The sequence below is a fragment of the Pinus tabuliformis genome, chromosome 3_2 (genome assembly GCF_031772625.1).
Source record: "Pinus tabuliformis cultivar Carrire ecotype Pingquan chromosome 3_2, CPIR1, whole genome shotgun sequence".
Classification (NCBI taxonomy): Eukaryota; Viridiplantae; Streptophyta; class Pinopsida; order Pinales; family Pinaceae; genus Pinus; species Pinus tabuliformis.
This window is the reverse complement of record NC_142302.1, coordinates 1,167,969,827-1,167,992,403: the sequence shown is the minus strand read 5'-3', so window position 1 is coordinate 1,167,992,403 and position 22,577 is coordinate 1,167,969,827. Positions and strand designations below refer to the sequence as shown.

The 22,577-nt window shown below is 32.8% G+C and overlaps 1 pseudogene; it reads left to right on the top strand.

Moving 5' to 3' along the window:
• Nucleotides 1–806: 806 nt before the first annotated feature.
• LOC149184867 (protein RRC1-like) lies at nt 807–16,117 on the top strand (annotated as a pseudogene).
• Nucleotides 16,118–22,577: the final 6,460 nt, after the last annotated feature.

The following is a 22,577-nucleotide window of genomic DNA, read 5'->3' as shown; positions in this document are numbered from 1 at the left end:
TCAAAGCCGACATAACAATAATAATATAAGGGCACAACAATAACAATAGTGGGCTTCTATGGGGCACAATGGGGACAATATGGGCACAAAAATAACAATAAGGGATATAATGATAATAATAATGGGGGAATCACTAGTATTATAGGGACCTAACACCGTCAAAGAGCCTTTGTTGCTAATTGGGACCAGAGTCTGGCTTACTAGTTAGAAGCTCGTAAACCTTAGCAAATAAACTACTCCAAACAAGCTCTGAGTTACTAGATAACAGGTTTGATTCCATCTTGTTGATTTTCCTGTCCACCCTTACCTCTAGACTTTCAAGCATGACCTCTGTGTGTGCCACATTGACTACCTTGTCACTCTCCAACATCTCAAATCGATGAGTTAGAAGGTCTATTTTACCCATAAGCAACTTGAAAAATAATTCTGCCGCCTTTTTCCAATGCTATGACTCAACTTTCTAAGGTTGATAACCTGTCAAATGCGAGAATAACGCCCTGAAGATAGGAAAACAAATGCCTAGATATTCAGTAGAGTCGACATAAATAGGCCTTCCTCATCCCAACTCCCTCGAATGCTCTCCTTCGCCACCATTAATGCCATATCTTCTTTGATCTTCATGACAATTCTGAGTTCGTCCTTCCCAAGATACCAAATTAAAAATCCTTGCAAACAATTTACAAAGGTGTAAGGGGGAGATTACATACAACTCTTCACCATTAATATTGTCAATTGTACTACTGTCAATCTGAACGTGAAAACCACCCATCTGTCCATCATTCTGTCCATGGCATGCTTGGAAGACGATGTTGACCTCGCCGAGGTACCACATACCAAGTTAATTCCTCCAAGTGGGCTCTTAATACACCACACGCCCCATCTGTCCTGCATGTGAGGAGTTAATATCCAACGTCGAAGGATTATGTTGATGCCATCACTAATGGCTCGATGCTCCAAGTTTGATATCATTTGGTTATTGCACATGGATGTAACCCTTGTAATTTCCATTTAGTTCGAGAGCTCCAACCCCCAATTTTGCTCCCCAATTCATTGCCCCATCTACCTCGCCATTTATTTGTCTCATGACATGGTAAAGGGAGGCTTTTAAAAAAAAAATAATTGCAGAATAATCCTTTTCACCACAAGGGGACACATGGGATCAGTTGATGATTGGAATTTTGAGATCATTCTAATTACTAGCATGGAGTCCCAAAAAATATTATGTTCCCTGATGCCATGATTCTTTACAATGTCCCAACCTTTCCAGGGTGCTAGGATTTATGCCTTATTGTTAGTGGTTGTGCATAATCTCCATGCATATCTGATTTCTTCTTGATCTTTGGGGTGATATCTCACCCCTCTTGCTCCCGTCGCCCCCTAAAATAACTATTATTATTAATGATAAAAATAATTAATATATAAGTTAGGCATATATACAAAAAAACAAATGATTCTTATCATCCTCATTTTATCATGGACATTTTTAATCTATACATAGGCTTTGTTACAATAACATAGGCCAATATCATGGCTTATCAATGCCACATGCCCAAAAAACTAGCATAATGTTTTTTAATTAATGAATATAATTACAAGGGAAAAGAGCATAACTACTTTGTAAATAATTCTCAACCTTTGAATCGTGTATACTATTAAAAATATAAATATCCCCTCGAAATTAAATCTTTACCATTCACCTAATAATTTTTTATAATTAGATTAAAATTTTGAAAATCATATTCCAAAATAAACATGATATTTATTTATTACAATAAAGATATTATAAACATAATTAATATTTATTTGTTATAATTAAATATAACCACTTAATAAAATTAGTTTTTATTTATTATAATTAAATGTAATTGCAAATTAATTATAACTCTACGAAATTTAATAAAAAAGATTAAGGAGTTAAAGTTTCAAGGATATAACTCATCTGACATGTATAGGTGTAAAGGTTAATACACATCGTCACTTTTCCGTTGGCGTGCAATTTGCAGTTAATGGGTTTTAATTTAACTTTAACATTGGTGCGATTATATAAGTAATAAATAATTAGTTAATGTCTTTTTTTTTTTTTGGGTTAGCTGTATCTTAATTGAAAATTTCAAATAAATTTGTAAAATAAATAATGTTGAATTGATAAATTAATATTAAATAGTATGATGATGATGATGATGGTTAACGTGCATTGAGACCAAACTTTGGTTTATTAGATTTAAAGAAACAAATTATTTAGTTCGATTTAAGATTTTATTCCTATGCTCAAAAAGCTTGGAGAGAAGCCTTCCGAGCTCACTATAATTTTGACATCGTAAAAGGCTAAGAAGGTCAGTATTGCAACAGAGATTTTGAAACTGAGATCTAATGTGGTTGTACGCGGGGCACTCTAAGAGGAAGTGATTTTCATCCTCGATGTTTGTATTCTCATAGAGATGACAAAACCTTTCCATCCATGGTGTTTTAGGAACTGCCCAACGACCCGTTTCACTATGGAGCTCATGAGAGTTCGTTCTAATCTTGGCTATATTAATTTTATTCTTTGAGCTAGTTAAAACAGAGAGATACTTTTGCTCTTCTAGGGTGGGGTTGATGACCTCCTTATAATATCTTAATTTTCTTTTACCTGCTAAATCTTTCTCGCACCACATTTTTTCTTTGAACTTAGAAGCAACAATATTTTTAATGTTATTAATGTTTTGCAATGCAACGTTCTTGTCGATCTCCCAATGGTTTAACTAGGCCCTGATGTCTTTATACCAGGTTCTCTTGAGCCTTAGGTGGTTTTGGTTGGAATTTAAAGCTAGCTTAGGAAGTCTATGGTCTCCTATGTTATTGAGTTTGTTCTTGTACAACAAAAGCTTAGTCATAGCTAGGCTCTCGATAGTAAGGAGAATATGATAGGGTGTGTTGCTTTTAATTTTGAGGTTATACGTTATAAAATACTTCTGGATTTGCTCAATCTTTCTCCAAGATTCTTTAGAAATGCTACAACCCCAAACTTCATATCCATATAAGATAAAAAATTAGTTATTTAAAAATAATTATAAAAATATACACCGTAGTAATTATTAAATTATTTTTCAATTCAAAATCCAAAGCTCATTATTATGAATAGAATTATTCTAAGTTTAAGGTGGAAGATTAATAAAATATAATTCAAATTTAAAGAATACTATAATTTTTTTAAGTAATTTATAATAATTTTCAAGTATTTATTAATTAGTTATGTAAACTTAATTAGACTTGATGGGTAATTAGAGGCTAGTTTTAAAAATTAACTTTGTACTAATTATATGTAATTTAAATGTTTTATATTTTAAAAATGTAATTTAAATGTTTTATATTTTAAATATTTTTTTAGTATATATTTTTATTAATTTTACTTGAAATTTAACTCAAATTTAAAAGATTATTATAAGTGTATATTTCAATAATTAAAATTGTATAATCCAAGTATCTCAAAGCAAGAAAGATAAAATGAAATATAGAAAACATGGATTTCATGAGAGATGAGTCATAAAAACCACAAAGATATGACTGACAGCAAAAGAGAGAATAACTTTATTATAACAATAATGTCTCTTTCTTTTCTTTAAACCTCTTTCATGCCATTTCAAAATGGTTGAAATTATTTTCCTTAAAGTCAAGGGAATTATAAAAATACTTTTCCCATAGACCTTAATTAAAAGGACATAATTTACATAAAATTTATATTTTTATAATAATTTTAAATATTCTTCTCCACTCCTTATTTGGAATAATTTTTAATATATGCATTTTCTACACTAACCATTACAAAGTAGTTATGCGTTTTTTATTATAAATAAATATTTGGACTTATTTATCTTTTAGTGGTTAATAATGGTGAAGCTTTTGCACATTGTTTGATGTGATGGCCATAGGGTTAAAATGTAAAAAAAAATATTTAATATCTAATTTTATTTAGTTTTTATTAAATAACAATTTAGTAATAATGAAAAGTAATATTAATATTATAATATTTTTATTGTTTTATTGAGTATATTTTATTATATTAATATTAATATAAGTTATTTTAAATGTATTTTTATTATATTATTAATAATAAGTATATGGTGCGATTAATAGATGAAATGATATTTTTAAGAGTATTTTTTTATTATTAATTTTGTTCAAAATTTAGTTGAGGTTTTTAATAATCATAAGTTTAAATTGTTTAATTTGCAACGTTCTAGTCTTTGAAGAGTTTTTCAAGAGTTTTTGAGGGTGTTAAATCCATTTATGTATTCAAAATTGCATTTTAAACAACAAGAAATCACAATCATGCTCAAAATGGTATTGCCATGCCAAAGAGACAATTTCATCTATTAGTTAAACTATGCCATTAATAATATTTGCTTTTGCTCACATAATAGGTATGGAATATATATATATATATATATATATATATATATATATATATATATATATATATATCTATATATCTATATATAAACCATGATAATTCATTGGAATAATTTGGGCAGGGCCCAAGACTAAACCTAGCAGTTGCCACTATAACACTAAGAGTATATCCAACATCAAATCTAACGGCTATCACTGTAACACTAGGAGTATATCTAATAGCCAGCAAGACATATATACTAGGATTTTATGACTTTGAAAGAGCCAAGGCTCCACGAGGGTAGGGGAGCCTACTCCTTGAGCCTTATCACAATGAGCCAAAGATGTCTCCCCATGGGATTTGAAACTAGGAGGAGGGGATAACATCCCATTATACCAAACATTCGGTTGTCTGACGAGGCGACATTGTAAATTTATATTTATTTGTTGAAAATGATTGTTATTGATGTCATAGGTTGTCCAAGTGAAAGAGAAAGTTACATAGTCAAATAACATATTTTGATACCTTTACAACAATATATGGCACACCTTCTGGAAATATTGTTTTGAATTTTAATGCCCCATTTTGATACCCTATTTTTGAATGCATTTTTACTCTAATTACCTAGCTCAAAATGGAAGCATAATATATATGGTTGGAAAACTTATTTCGAGACCTTTCCAATGGTATATGCCACTCTCTCTATTTCCTAAAGATTGAGGAGAAATGAATTTTTGAATATTCAATATACATTATGTCAGTTGCACAAGCCATCCCAGCCAGTGGACAAGTCAGTCCAGCCAATGGACAAGTTGGCCCATCCAGTAGACAAGTTAGCTTAGTATACACCCCAAATGCACTATAAATAGGAATGAGAAAGATCATTTCTAGCCACTCACTCAAGCGTAAGTTTGGTCCTATTTTAGGGTAGAGAAGGAGTATTTTTGAGGTTCATACCTCATGAACCAGGTGAAGTGAAATCGAGTTGGAATTTGAGCAGGAGCAATTTGTGTGAGATATATCTATTGTACCTGGGTTGTAAAAGAGTTTTTGGCATAATTGTTTGGGGAAGTGTTTTGTTTTTATTGAGGCCAAGGGAAACCCTTATTAAAGACTAAATTTAGAAGGTCAAGTAAGCTAAGTTTCAGGTCTAATTAGAGGGTCAAATTCTGGTGTGGAACGCTGAATTTCAATCCTATATCGAGGGCCAAGTTTTGGCATTTTTGTATGGCGAGTTCAAGCATGTCTTAAGGGACAAGTTTTGGTGCATTGAAGGCCAAGTTTAAGTATGGTTTGAGGCCAAAGTTGCAGTCTTGTTATAGGGCAAGTTCTAGTCTGATTTTGAAGGGGGCTAAGATTTGTTAGATAACTATTGCATCAATCTTTGGAGTTCGAGTATGTTGTTAGCTATCTCTATGAGAACAAGACAAGACAAGGGTTGTTTTATAATGAGAAAATATTTGAAGTATACTACTGCAAAAGAGATGTGATTGTTTTAAGTTGCATTGCAATAGGAGTTAAGAACAAGGCTACAATGGACAAATTTTGAGGTAGGCCTGTGGGCTACTTAAGGGGAGTGTTTATTACAAGGATTGATAGGTTGCAGGAAGCGGACCCTCAAAGATGTAAAAGCATGTTTGCTTCCGAGTTGAAAAGCCCTATATAGTATAAAGAAATCTACATAGCTGGGTCAAGCTGCTAGGTGGGAAAACCTTCTCTTTGGACATATAATGCACCTAAGCAATGACAGTTGAATAATGAACAACAAGAGTTGAGGAAGTTGAAGTGCCAAGTCGACATACCTCTTTTTCATCAAATAAGAGAACTAACATGTAGCAGATCAAGTATAAAGAGCCAAGTCAAGAAGCCTAGTTAAAGAGAAGAAAGTTAAGGTGTATAATTCAAGTGGCCATGATCAATCTTGAAGGTGTAAACCTAAGGGTTGCATGGTTAGATGTCAATGCATTGAAGATTTTTTTGTGGACCAGAAGTTATTGATGGATCCGAGGAATAACTTGAAGACATAGGTTGGTGCCTACAATGTACTAAGTTGGTGCTCAGCTGGGGGATTGGTGTCTCTTGTAGGTTGGTGCCTGCATTCATTGAGTTGGTGTTCAACTGGGGGATTGGTGTCTCCTATAGGGTGGTGCCTACATTTTCTCAATTAGTGCTTATCTAGGGGAATAAAATATCTTGTAGGTTGGTTCCTACAAAAGTCGTAAGTTGGCACTTACTTTCTACAAGGAAGTTTACAAAATATTTAGAGAGAAATTTTTTATAAGTGTTTCTAATGAAGATATATGTTTCATGATTTATGTGCATCAAATGTTTTGAAAGATAAAAATAATGAAATATTAATTCAACCCCCTCTACGTATTTCCAACAATTGGTTTAAGAGTAGGTTCCTTCAGATACAACCTAACAGCTGGATGGAAAAGTAAAAAAGGCATCTCCAAACACTTGAAAGAAGTCTCCTCCATAGTCATGAAGATAAATATTTTAATGAATATGAAGACAATTAGAAGAGTCAGTCAAATCTAATAAAAGACTACACCATTGATTTTGAAGATGAATTTGTGGATGCTCATGAAGAAATAGTCAGGATTAAAAAATAAAAAATAAGGCTTAAAGAGCACTTGAAAAACCTTAAAGAGAAGAGTCATAACATTGATGAAACAAAAGTTGTCACCCTAACACTTCAAGCAAAGGAAGTAGAAAAGATAGGAAATGTTGTCAAGTTAGTTGAAGGAAAAGATTGAGGATTATGAGAACCTAGAATTAGAAGTTGATCGAAAACTAAAAGAACAAGAGCAGAAATTTGAAGAAGAGAAAAGTTACCAACTTAACGAGAATTGTATCGAGTTTTCGTTTTTTTTACAAGTCACATCAAATTATGATGTTCATGCTCATTTTGAAAAGTGTTGATGCAACATCAACCTTTTTTTTGGAGAAACATATTTTTGACACTTTAAATTTATTGAGTACGGACAATTGTTTTTAAATGTTGGTGACTTTCATGCTAATTTTTAAAAGTGTTGATGCAACATTGATCATTTTTTTTGGGGTGGGGGGGCATATTTCTGACACTTTAAATTTTCTATATATTAAGTATGGACATTGTTTTTCAAACATTGATGTTTTTCATGTTGATTTGAAAAGCGTTGATGCAACATCAACCTTTTTATGGAGAAGGCATACTTTTGACACTTTAAATTTTCCTGTCTTAAATATGCACATTTTTTTTAAATGTTAGTTATTTAACCATTTTTCAAGTTGTCTGCAATTTTTTTTTTCTTTTTGAGATATTTTATTTTAAAGTGTTTTTCAAGTTTGTGTTTTTTTTATTTTTCTTTGCAATGTGTTTTTGTAATGAACTTTTCATTTTTTGTTGCAAAGTTAAAATAAAAATAATAATAAAATTAATACTTTGAAGTTATGATGTTTTATATATTTATGCATAGTTGATTAATACTTCAATATACATAAAATAATTGTCACTAAAAAAAGAATAATTTTAAATACTTACCAAAAAAATTACACAATTTTCATATCGATATAATTAAAAAAATTACACATTTCGGGATCTTTTCACAAAAAATGACATGTCAAATAAGGGATTTTTATGGAAAATTTGAATAGAGAAATATGAGAAAATAACAAATTTTATGTCCAAAAATGATAATATTTAAAGTCTTTTTTTTTTTTTTTCCAAAATAATGATTCACATACAATTTTAAGAAAAAAAGAATAAAATAAAAAACAACTTTAACCCCCCCCGCCAACAAAAAAAAAGATGCTAAAAAATAACTGAATAAAAATATTTGTTTATTATTATTTTTTAAACAAACAAAAAAAACATTTAAAAAAATGTTTTTTTTTTTTTTTTTTTTTTTTAACGAAAAAAGAAAATAAGTAAATAAATAAACATTATAAATAAGCTAAAAATCAAAACTTATTAAAAAATATTGGCACAAGAAAGAAAATATAAAAATATGAAAAAAATTTAACAACTACAAAACAAAACTCAAAAAAATTAAAACAAATGTTTCAAAAATGATATAACGTACACTAAGACCATTGCGTTCTATCAGACCTCGAGAAAAGAAAAATAATGTAATTGTGATTCTTCAAAATCTTGTTTCTGTGATAAAAAAGAAGAGAAAGAAGCGATCCAAGATTGCTATAGCTGGGTTGGCTTAATAAATCAAAAAGATTGGAAGTGTGGCATATGTTAGTGAATTGAGAGTGGATGTGAGTAAGAGCTGTGTAGTCTAAAAGGAAGTGTTTTTCATCTTCCACCTTCTTAGTATCACAAATCTGACAAATTCTATCATCCCAGGGAGTCTTGGGAGTAGACCACCACCTGGTTTCACTTCGAAGCTCATGGGAATTAGTTCTTAGGCTAGCGTTGTAAATTTTTTCTGAGTGTAGGTCAACACAAAGAGATAAATCTAGTTATCAAGGGTGGGGTTGATCACCTGCTTATAGTATCTTAGCTTCCTTTTACCCTCCAGCTCCTTATCATCCCACAACTTAAAATTGGAGGTAATAGTATCTTTCACACTATCTTTGCTTCCCAGGATGATCTCGTCCTTAAGGCCCCAATGGTTGAGCGAAGACTGGGCATCCTTATGCCACCCACGCTTGAGGTGAAGGTGGGGGTTTTGGCTAAACTTAGGAGAAATTTTTGGGAGCCTCTTGGAATCCACGTTGTAAAGCTTCTTCTTATACATCAGATATCTAAATATAGTCGTACTTTCAATGGGGGACATACCAGCTTCGATCAAGAGGATAGGATAGGGAGTATTTCCATTGATCTTTAGGTTGTAGGTTATGAATTTCTTTTGAATCATCTCAATCTTTCTCCATGACTCTCTGGATATACTACAACCCCAAACTTCACATCCATATAAGACAACAGGGGTGACGAGAGTCTTAAAGAGGAACCTTTTTTTACTCCAAATGCAAAGATCGACTGACTTACAATTGTTTTCAAGCTCATAATAAGCTTTATAGCCTCCAATAATCCTTTTCTCGATGCTATAATTCCAGTTGAGCTGATGAGGAGAGTCAATAACCAAATATTTGTAAGAATAAAACTTCCCTAAACAATGGTTATCATAGAAGAAACTACCATGGGTGGTATTTTTTGATTTAATGATCATGACTTTAGTCTTGTCAGTATTAACTGTATACCCATCTTGGAGCAATAGACATGAAGAGTCTCAAGCTGCTTGTCTAGGTCATCATGGCTTTTTCAAGAAGAATGACATCATCAAAATAAAGGAGAAGAGTAATCACTAGTACAAAATGGCTAATTAGTTACTAAAACAACAACTAAAATTTGCATATAAACGGCCATTTTTTAGTCGGTGACCAGTAGTAGTTAATTTATAGTATCTTATAACATAACCAACTTGTAGTTGTTTTTAACTTAGTCATTAATTGGTTATCTCAATTTTATCGCCTAGTAGTATATTTAATCATAAATTTAGTCATTGATTTAGTTATTAATTGCCATAATTAATGACCAAATATACAACAAAATATACTACTATATGATCATCTGAGAAAACCAATTAATGACCAAAGAAATATGACCAAAATGTTGGTCGTGTTATAAGATACTGTAAATTAGCTATTAATAGTCATATATATGCAAATTTTAGTTGTCTTTTGAAACCAATTAATGACAAAAAAAATATGACTAATTTTTTGTCATGTTATAAGATACTATAAATTAGCTACTAATAGTCGTATATATGCAAAATTTAATTGTCATTTATAATCACAAATTAATCATTTGCAGTGGTCATTTATATTTTTTTGGTAGTTTCATATTCATTATATAAATGACTAATTTAGTAGTTTATATTCATTTCATTTATTTTCATTAATAATAATTATAAATGACCAATTTAGTTGTATATTCATTTTATTTGTGTTCATCATTAATCAATATAAACTACTAATTTAATAGTTTCAAATTGATATTATGTGTTCATTATTAATCAACATAAATTAATTAGTATGATTTTGTGACTAAATTAAAAAAAAGTCATACAATGTGCATTGGTTCATCTAATATAAAAATGCAAAGTTACATATTTTAATTAAACTACTAAACAATATCAAGTGCAACTAAAAATAATTTCAACCACATAAATGATATTATATGAAATGTCAAGTATTACAATATGAGTTTCCAACTTAACATTGATTGGACTACAATTTACACATGAAATGTTGTTTCAACACTACAAAACATTATCATTGTGTTGCCAAGTCATTGCAAGTGAATTCACGAACTCTGAAGACTTAAAAATTAGTCTCTATGTGTGTGTCTTATGTGGGATATTGGCTTTAAAGGTATCACTAGACCAATTCTCTTCTCTCTTTTTTTGCATTTGTCACTCCAATGTTAGTGTTCTCCTCTTTCTTCAAATCCTGCTGCTTACCATCAATACTGAGTTCTTTTTATGAAAACAAAAGAAGTACAATGCAAAGTGTAATATATGAAAGATTATGAACACTAGAATATAAACTAAAGTAGACTATAAAATATTTATATGATATGTACCTCGACATCAACAATGTTAAAGCTATTCTTACCCTTAAAAGCAAGAAACTCGAACAAGTTTTCTTCAGTTGAGCGATAGTGGCCACTATGTGGCGAGATAACCTGTATAAACAAATAAACCTCACCATAGAAAATAACACCTTAGTAACTTAGTATTCAACCTTCAAGGAAAGCTTAAGCACAATCATGCCAACTAAGTTACATGCTAAAAATCTCAAGATATAAATAACTTGTGAAAATAAATAATTTGAGGTGTGATGTCTAATCCTTGTCATTTTATTCGCAACAACATTTTTTTCTCTAACGCATGAACTTGGTCAACTATATAAACAACATGTGCTCAAATAAAAACATGAAAGTAAACTTTTCTAATAGTCATGAAAATATTTCAACACAAAACAATTAAAAGGATTTCGATCAATATCATGTAATACTAATTTCATCTTCAATATTTGGTTGTTGTTTAAATGGACACAATGCCAAGAATTTTCAATTTCATAGTTATAATACAAATCAAATGCAAAATAAATGTTCAAAATACAATAAAATAATAAAGAGAGGATATCATGGAATGGACATTGCAATTATAAAAAATTGTTTACCTGTCCATTGATGTCTTATAAGGAATTCCTAAAACATTTTCTTGCCGAAAATAACCATTAGGTGAAATAATTACAACATTAAAAACCATAGGAATACCTACTAGAAACGTTTCCAAAGTTGATGGCTCAAGTGCCTGAAGGATCTCCAACAACAAATGAATCATATCCAAGATGTGATCTACATTGTCTCCCCATCCTTTTTCCAATCACATTTCATGTAACCTGCCCACACCAAAGTCAAGTAACAATCAAATGAAGGCATTGACATTTGTTTTTATCTTTTATATCTATAAAATTTGAATCTAATTTGTTTCGAGAACATATTAATTCGTATTTAAAGCCTTCCTGTCATGAGAAGGTATCAATCAAGTAGGACATCAGAAAAATTGACCTCAATGAGGTCCTCTAACAATTTATACAATATCAATATCTGTCTTGCTATGATATCTTGGATAGAAGAAAGAACATATATGAAAAAGAAAAAACCATATATTACTTATGTTCAACTATGTATATGGTGTATTCTTAGGTAGCTTTTTAAGATGTCCCTTTGCCTTTACCAAATAGGATTGTAGCTTGGTTAAACTATATATACTTTCATTCATCACCAATTTCTACAAGATAAATGTCATGCATTATTCTTTCCCATTTCTCAACATGCTACATATGATAAATTGAAAGTCACATAAAAGCAAGAACAAACCCTTTTCTAACCAAAACAAACAAACAAAAATGCCTCTAATAAAACTTCACACCTCATAAATTACTCTGCCACGTGCGTAGACTAAAGGTAATATTATTTGAATCATATTTAGGTCATATTTAACGAGATATTTGTATGTTTACCATGATGTCAATTTGGTGTTAAAAGCAATATATAAATCTAGGTTATTATGAGTGAAATTCAAGTATAATTTAGAAAAATAATGTCATTGCAAGGTATGCAGAGAGAAACATATTCATAATTGGGATTCTCTATTTTAGTTTGATTTGGGTTGAGTTTGTATTTGAATATATATTTTTCTCTATAGAAGTGAAATAGAAAGATGAGAATCGAAATAGCCCTATGAATTTTTAATCAATTCATATTATCTATCTCTAAAACAGTCATGTCATCCATCTCTACTATTTGATAGAGATTTATTGTGCATAAAATAATAATGAATTAACTATCAAACACAATGATGCAATATATTAACCAAGTAAAGAAAAACGGCATGGCTGTGGTATTTGTGTGCTTAAAGGAAATCTGACAATGACTGTGTGCTTTCTTTATCATGAAATAGTATTGAAGACAAATGTCGGTTCAAAAATTGAACTCCATTATCAATAGGAGATGGTCGTGTTGGGTAAGGAAAGGATGATTTGAAGGGCTCAAGGTCTAGCTCCAATACATAGTTATCCTTGTCACTACAAAATACAAAGTTGTCATCATTTTCTTATCCACATAAAAAGACAAATGAGTTTGTATTTGTGCACTTGTGATAGTATATGAAAAAGAGAGAACTATTGGAAATTAAAGTGTGTCTTCCTATCATCCAATCTACATAGAAAACATATATATTCAGTTGTTGACTATAGTGGAAATCAAATGTAAAAACCATTCAACTTGATATTTTCACGGCATAGGCGTAATGAACTAGTACAACAGAAGCATGCTAACTCAGAAACAAGAGATGATAAAAAATAATAATGGAACATTGTTTCTTGCCACATAATTGGCATGCGTAAAAATTCCACAAAATCCATCGAAAAAATGAGAATAACTTATGGTAAAAGAACATATCATTAGCATTTTGTACCCTCTTTAACAACTGTAACTTGGGGAAGTAAAGGAGGCTAAATGTAGTAGGATTCCAATTGTGTGGGATATAAAAACAAAAATGTGGGAAAACACATATGCCAATTCACGAAATCTCACTCTAAATAATAGAACATGTTAAGGATAGTAATGATGAAAACAAACCATGTATGAAGATCAATTGCCTTTAACTTACACTGAGATTCAGATTCTCCACATTTTCTAATTTTATGAAAACAATAAAGTATATCTTGGGTCTACAACTAAAAGACTACGGTTTGTCCTTTCTAGAAATTACTTGAAAACTTATATATCCCAGAGGCTTTTCAGATCCAAATCTCAACATTGTACCTATAGCTTTGATTGCTCCAGTTTGGCTTACATGTATTTTGTCGGCCTACATACAATCAATATTTAGGTGCTTTATGATTCCATAGGAACTGACCCATAATAAAGGTAGGCTAAAACTTGACTTTTTAAAGCAATCCTCCCTCAAATATTTGTAACATGATTTGTTTCACGCTTGTGAAAAAAATATGCATCTTTCACTGCAAGCAATAAATCTTATAGACATATTTCCACAACAATCTTGTTTATCAATTCAGAATACATCTAAGTTCCCCCACTCGTGTGATTAAATTTGAACACGTGCATGAGCATGAGAAAGCCTCAACTACAACTTACGCTGCTAGAAGGACTAGGAGAGTGGATTAGGAACACGCCTTAATAGAGGGCCAAAGAGATGAATTTGAGGACATGCTTCGTGCTTTAACCTTGGAGAGAAATTAGATAAAAGAAGCAATGGGGTTTTCTCTAGACAATGCTGACGCAACTGGTGAGGTAGTTGAGGTACTTACAGAGTCTTTGACTCTAAAGGAGATGCCTATTCCAATTAAATTTTCAAGGCTCATGTTAGTTTATGATATTATTCACAATAGTAGTGCTCATGTGAAAAATGCTTCTGCATATAGGACAAAGTTTGAACCAGAATTGCCTGATATTATGGAAATGTTTAATGACTTATACCGAAACATCATTGGTCGGATTACTGCAGAAGATTTGAGGAAGAGAGTGATGAAAGCTCTCCAGGTTTGGTCAGAGTGGTTTCTCTTTTCAGATGCTTATGTGAATGGAATGAGGGCCTACCTTTCTTTGGTCTGGAAATTCAAGTGTCCCTCCTTTTCATTCAATATTTGGAGATGCCCCACCATTGAAGGACCTTGATAGTTTTGAAGCCAATATTTCAGACATAACAGAGGGATATGGTCCAAATCAAGATGTTTCTCTAGCAATTGGAGAGGGAGAAGCAACTCGAGAATTGTTTAGTATTCCTCTTGTGGATCTTGAAAGATAGTGTAGAAAAAATGTTTATCTATTCATTGTGGTAGGGAGGTAATGGTTTCCCGATTTCTTAGCTTAGAACAAGCAGAGAAGCATAATAACCAAGGTCAAGATGAGGATGTCAAGTATGGGTATAACTTTGCAATCGGAGGGAAGCATGCAAGAGAAACTAATTCTTATTTAAAATTGGGAGGGGGAAGGTGGAGCACAGGTGAAGAAATAAAATCCATACTTGATGATGATAAGGACTATATGTCCAGATCTAGGAAAAATGTTCAGGAAGAAACATCTTTATGGTCACAGGATGAGGAACGTGAACCAGGGGATGCCTCTTGCAATGGAACTTTACCAAAAAATGTTGGTGTGGTGGGGACCTCAAAGTCATCAATCCCACGACCAGATCTAAAACCTTTAACATGCAATTCTATGAAAACACATCATGTATTACAGGCTTCAAAGTGGACTCGTGAGGATGGTGGAACTAATATAGAGGACAAGGGAGAGCTTAAGGGACTTGGTTTGAATTACTCTTCTTTTGGTAGTGATGACATATTTGGGGGTTCTGGGAAAGAAGATAAACAAGAAGTCACAATGGACAACATTGCTTCTACTCTTAATGACAATGGAATGGATGAAGGTCGCAGGTGATTCTCCTTACCTCTAGGATGCTAATTTATTTTGTTCCTTTATATATATACCATCTGGTTTCATACTGTAAATGTGTAATATCAGGAAAAGTCTACGTCAATTGGAGGTAACACTCATGGAGTATCCCGAGTCTCTTGAAGAATGTGACACTAAGAATGCCGAAGAAATTTAAAGAAAAGTCTCTTCCCACATAAAGAGATTAGAAGTTGAATATGGGTTAATAGATTCTGTGAATAATAAAGACACTAGATCAGATTCTGGATACTATAGGCATTCGTGTAGCATGGCAGGTAATGCATGAAATTGTATGTTTTTTGGATTGCATTTGATTGAAGTGGGTTCCATATGAAGTCTTTGCTGCTTGGAAATTGCAACTCATTTAAGTCAAATTTATAACAAATTGTATCTACATGATTAATATATTTGTGGCTTACTTATTTTACTTTTTGATGGGAACCGTACCAAGAGTCCTTCACACAGGTTAAGTAAAGAAAGGGAAAGAGGACAAGGAGAAGGGTTTTGATGGGGATGGGGAATGAGATCCTGATACTGTTTCTGTTCGTCATGAAAGAGATGGTAATAGAGATAGGCTTCCTGATTTTTATGCTGGAAGGGGGAGAGGGAGGAGTAGTAGTAGAGAACATGACAATCATGACAGGGATAGGGAAAAAGACATGGATAGGGGTAAGGGAAAAGAGGGATATGGATCGTGATATAGAAAGAGAGAGGGAAAGGAAAGGGATAGAGACAGGGAAAAAAGGAGTAGAAGAAGCTAGTCATTTATTTTAGTGTCTTCTAGTGCTAATATGTCCTCTCTACATTTTTATTCGAGTTGTGATATCTATACAAGTAGGTAGTTTATTTCATTTTTAGGTTTAAAGAAATGTTTCTTTGCCTTCGAGGTTTTGGATTCAAGTTATATTTTATGACTTGCATGATTAATGCAAAATTCCATTATTGAAATTCAGTTTGATGCAAAGTTGTCCCATAAGCATACTAAGGCGGTTTCAAAGTATAGAAGGTGACTTCTAAAAATGTTTCATTTCTCATGTAATAGAAATTGATTATGATGTGCATGAATTAGAACCTTATATATGAAAGTGTTGTTTGTTATATGTTCTCTCATTTTGTAGGTGCCATTGATGAGTTGTCAAAAGCACCAAAATATGCACACTTATGATGGTGATTAGGTCCCCATGTTTCAAATGGTTTTGTTCTTCAGCTGGTTATCCTTCTAAAGGAGTATTCAAACCAGCTGAGAGTTTATGCAGTGGAGCATAACTATTACCATATTATATGTATTTTCTCTTTTTAACTCAGAGATCATGGAAAATACATTGTCATTATCATGTGACTAAGTGACATGTTTCATGGAATCTACTGAGGGATCTTAATTTTAATTTCTCCATGATTGTAGGTGTCGTCGTTAGTGAAAGTATTTGATTACTAGCCTCTTTCTTCCATTTTTATGTTTTCCAATTTAAATGCTTTGAAGGTTGTAAATCCTGTAGGAATTTTAGTCTGTTTTCAAACATTTTTTTATTATAGATTTAACCAGTGCAGATACTGATATACTATACAAAAATGATATTAAACACAAATATAGGGGTGAGCATTTGAAAGATGAGAATGCTTGTAACAGTTTGATAGGCGAGCCTAACTGTTTTAGAATCAAGCCATGAAAATATAATACTACATGCAAGGATGATTTGATTATAATAATCATTAGTAAACACACCCTTTTTTTACTAATGCTTTCATGAATATCTATATCCTACATTTATTTGTGTGTTGATCAGTTTCTCCTTTTTTTTGCAATTATAAATAAATATTGAAAAAATGCTTGAACAGTAATCTCAGAATATTTCCCTTATCCTCTCATAGGGGTGAATCTAAACATATGCTCACCATCATAAATTACTAGTAAACACCGCCAATTTTCAACCAATGTTTGCATGAATATAAGTCACCCTACATATGAAAATTATATAGAGAATCATATTTCAATATTAATGACCATATATATGATTTTGAATTTATTATTAAAGGCTATCTTTTTATTTTACGCTTGGGCCTTCTTTAATGTGTTAAAAAGCCTTGATGAGATGTGTAGACTTCAAAATTGATTTATAATACATTCCAAAAAACTTTGATTGTAATTATCACACCATCTTGAAATAATTCCGTTTAGAGTCACCTGGACTAGTTGCAGAACATGGAATCAGTCTTTAGTTTTACTTGAATGATGCATCACAACTTTGGATGAAATAAACAATATTTTATATATTCCATGTAACCCTTAAAGCCATCCCATAATACTCAAAATTTTTGCATGGATGATATTTAGGGATCTGGTTTTACAAAATTTTTAGGCTATGCCTGAGTGGATTACATTTCCGATGTGTTAACAGAAGACGAGAGTCAAAATTCTAGATTTTAGAAGTCGAGGAAAGGCAGTCTTTATTTTCGGAAATGAAGGAATTGCCTAAGTCCCATGAGGAGTCACAACAATTACTTCATACTCGTCAAAGCGATGAAAGGGATGAGAATTTTGAAGACACAAAATTGGTTATTTCTGAAGAGGATGTTGATCTTCAACCACCTGCTATTATTCAATGAGGTTATGAAGCCTGGGCCAACCTCCTAAAGTAACTATGGGATATTTAATTCAGATAGAACTGTTGCTTACAATCTGGGATTAACTGGAACATTGTCTACTGGTTCATCGTACAAGTCGAGGAGAATCTCCGCAACAACGCTTGTTCGTGATTAATACCACGTTTTCTCAAAAATTAAAAGCAAAAAAAAATCGATAAAATAGAAAAAGGGTTAGGAGATTCCAATGTCCATTCACAAATACAAGGATTGGCAGCAGGACTTACCGATTGGTATTGTTTGAGTGAAGACAAGGCTTCCATTTCCATTTCCCCCGATATCTGGCCATTCAATACACATCTTTCATGTTTTGTATTTGTAGGCATGCAACAGGAAGATGGGTAAAACGTTGGACGACTTGCTTGGGAAAGGCTTCAAGTCTTCAAAATGGTATTATTTATTTGTTATGCCCAAACTAAACATTTTATTTTTAGGCTACCATTAATTTCAGGGTTAGTTGGAAACATAGACTAAATTATAAAAATTGGGGGTCTGGTTCTATGTTTTCCTCCTTATTGATATACTCTTAGCAGCTTCATAAATTCCTCTATGTACAAACACTTCAGACCCCTACACAAGAAAGATTCAAGGCCCAAAAATTAGTTTACAAACCTTAACATAGGAATCATATATGCCCAAATTTCAATCACGCTCGGACACATTGTCGGAAAGTCGTCTCTTCATAAAAAGAAAGAAAAGGTTTAATGCCTCTAAACTTTACCCTTATTTACAAAATAGGTAGAGTTTGTAAAAACATCTCATATTCTCCAATTCAAAGTAGGATTATGTCAGATTAGATATAGGTGGATATTGGTGGCCACCTGCCTATTCCACTTGGACCCCCAACACTGTCTCTTTCAGTTTTTTGGTTTCCTTAATTGTAGCACAATTTACTATTTTTGGCTATTTTTCGGGTTGTGAACTTTTGGAGCCGTTTTGAGTCCCTAAACGACATTTTTAGGGAAAATGGAGAGATTGAAAACATCCCAATCTACTTCTCTAGTTAGCTTTCGACCTTCTCTTCGAGATCTTCGAAACGAGGTATTATGATAGCCAAACGGAGATCATATGCCAAAGTTACGACCTCGGGAAGTTGATGTACCAATTTACCCAAATGGGGCCCACAATTTTGGCGTTTCATCTCCTAGGGTTAGGTTTTTGGATGTTTAGGGTTTTCCATTGTTTCTCAATAATAAATAGGCCTTTGAGCCTCATTGTAACATAGTTTAGAGGCATGTAGCCGCCACATCTCTTCTCAGAGATAAGCTACCATCGTCTGAGCTAGTCTTATTTCCATTATGTCTGTGAACATATTTCAGTATTTGATATTAATGAAATGAAGTGTTATTTCTGTTGCATCTTTGTATTTATGGTTATATCTATAATTTGTTGCATTCTTGTTTAAGTTCAGATCAGGATATTTAAATATTCAGAAATCAAAATGCCAACAATTATCATTTGATTATTCTTCAACATACCTTGAATTTGATAGGCTCAAAACATAAGTTTGCTTGCTAGGAAGCAAACAAGTTAGAACCTTGCATAATGCATACACAATAGAAAATGAATTGCTTAAAATGGTAATATGATATATGCAAAAAATTGTTCTACTTCTTTGAAAGTGAAAAGAGCATAGAGGAAACAAAAGATCCATTTATATGGAGTTTACACATGCTTTGGAGTACAATCAATGAGAATATAAAATCTTATGATGTCTTTAGTCATGAAAAGTAAACTCGGTATCATAATTTTTGGCCAACATATTTTTTGAGTGAACACTTCCCTCATCATCATCAACAAGAAACAACTAAAATCTCATATACACTTTAAACCAAAAACTCTTGACAAGAATGCAAGAGAAACTGAAATATTGAATTACTTTACCTGAATAATGAAAAGTTGAGTACAAGTGCTTTTGTCATCATAGATAAACCTTCACGGGGAGAAGAATGTGTCGACTATAAATCATTTGCAACAACTTGCTTTGTTTCCTCCTCAACAACCATTACTATTGTCACCAAACTGGTAGCTACATATGAAGCCACTTCTGACTCAGATAGGCTAGATAATTCACTGCACTCATCAATTTCTATGGAACGATTAATTGATTTTGGCTTAGTTTCACAACCAGGAGCAACATCAGGATCCAGTGTTGTAATCTTTGCATGACTTGCAGTCGTGATGTCCACTAACTCATTGTTTAGGGATCGTTTCACATCTTGAACGGTTCCATTGTTTAACTTTTCGTGATCATCAATTATATTTCTATGCCTGGATTTAAAAGGAAGTATATATCTTTTCTGTGAATGCAAATAAGAAGCAACAGTAGCTACTACTCTATAGGAAACCGTTGGGTTTATAGGGAGCCCGCTTTTAGACTTAGCTTTGCTGCAAGAACTATTTGCCTTTAGCCTAGGTGAAGAAGTTGTTGAAGACTTGTCAATGATCATTGATTCCTTTGCATTATTTGCAGCTTCCGCCTTCTTTTCCAAGTATGATGTGATAAAATGTAGACCATGGTTCTTCAAGATATCTCCTAGCTGTAGCGATGGAAATCACAAGAAAAATAAGTGTTTTCACTCTGAATTCATTCATAAATATGAAAAGAACAACTTTCTTTAAACAAACCATAAATATATTTTGAAGGCTTACTATATTGACATGTCTCAAAAGAATATTTTGAAAAGCAAAATGTACTATCACTTGACCTTACCTGATGCTTCGATGACCTATCCTAAACCAAAAATATGAAGGTAAGCAATCACCTTAGCTACCTAGAAGGGTTGAGAATATAGTCACTAGAGTCAACTCGACAAAAGACTCAACATGGAAAAGTAATGTCCCACTCTAACCAACAATCTTAATGAAGGTAAGTAATGACCTTAACCCATCTAGCCAGAAGGTAAGGTTGAGAGTATTTGTAGGTTTTAACCCCGTACATAAATTACCTGCGTACGAATTCTAAAACACAGAAAATAAACAATGCGAGAACATAACACATAAAACACATATACATAGAGATTTTCCCCTGGATCCCAAAATTACCAGCTTGATTTTTCATTATATTCCTTTCAATGTTACAATACATATTTATACATGCTGAAGCATCCAGTACCATGGACCGAAAAACCATCGCATCCAAAACCATGAACGAAAATCATGCACAAAACCATAGGTGGGTTCGCCCAACCTAACATAGGGTCCAAAACCAAAATTTTCTGGGGCGCTGCCCCAGACCCCATAGAGTGGGGTTACTTGCACCCATTAAACCCCCTGTGACTCCCCCCGCTACACAATTGGCGCAATGAAGGGGGGGCTCCGCCCCCCTTCTAACCCCCCAGTTAACTACGTGGGCTAGTCGTGGAAAGAATATAACACAACCCAATAGTATTTTCATCAGAATCATTCAACAAAGACTCAACATGGCAAAAGAGTCAAGGATTCAACTGAAACTAGCAAAAACTGAGAAAGTTTGCAAGTGTTGCGGATGAGCTATAGGTAAAAAATAAGCAAAGGAGAGGGTGGAAATGAGCTCATTTGCAATGTTGCACCAGTTCTCATCATATATAGAGTAGGGTGCCAGGTAAGTCAAACTCACAATCCAGGAGTTGAACTAGTTGACTTGATCAACGAATTTAATACTCACCATTGACAAAGACAACATGACCGAATTTCTCGGTCGTAGACTCCTCAACCAATAGAAAAAACTTGTATGGCTAGCAAGTGGATTATACTTTGCAAATTTCAAGTATGTAAAAAATTCATCAAATCTGCAAGTGCTATAGGTGAGTTGTCAATGAAATGTGCAAAGGAAGAGGACATAAATGAGCTCATTTGTACCATTTCTGGCCATTTATAGATGGACTAGGCAAGTCAAACTTGCATATAGGAGGCGTTTTCATTTAAAATGGATTTTTGACTGCATAAATGTCTCACAATCCAAGAGACATTGTCTAAACATGCTAATTTTTGGAGTTAGGATATTTTTTTTAGCCAAATCTTAAGTTTTGTCATTTAAAATGGATTTTTGATTGCATATATATGGATTTAGCACCTGAAAAGACCCCGGGGCACTCAGATTATGGAGAGTTTAAAACTCAAACTCAAATGTGATTTTGAGAAATCCCTGCAACATTTTGGACAAATTTGACCAGAAAATATGCCAGAAAACCCTCCGAAACGTAGGACAAATAGACTAAGGAGTGGAAAAAAAATAGTGTATGGCTAGTAAGTGGAATCATACTTTGCAGATATTGAAATGCAAAAATCACACCAAATCCACATATTGCAAGTGCTATAGATGAGTTGTCGATGAAATCTGCAAAGGAAAAGGAAAGAAATTAGCTCATTTGTAACATGGGCCAGGCAAGTCAAACTTGCACATGGGTTATATGTCTTTGACACAATCAACAACTCTTGCACTCACTGTTGACCGAGCCAACAGGTTCGACTCACTGAGCCCAGTTTGACTGACTGGTGAGTAGGAAAAATTTGTTTGGCTGGCAAGTTACACTCAAGTTTCAAGTATTACTTATCAACCATGTTACTATGGCTAAGCCCTTATTAGTATGAATTTTCCTT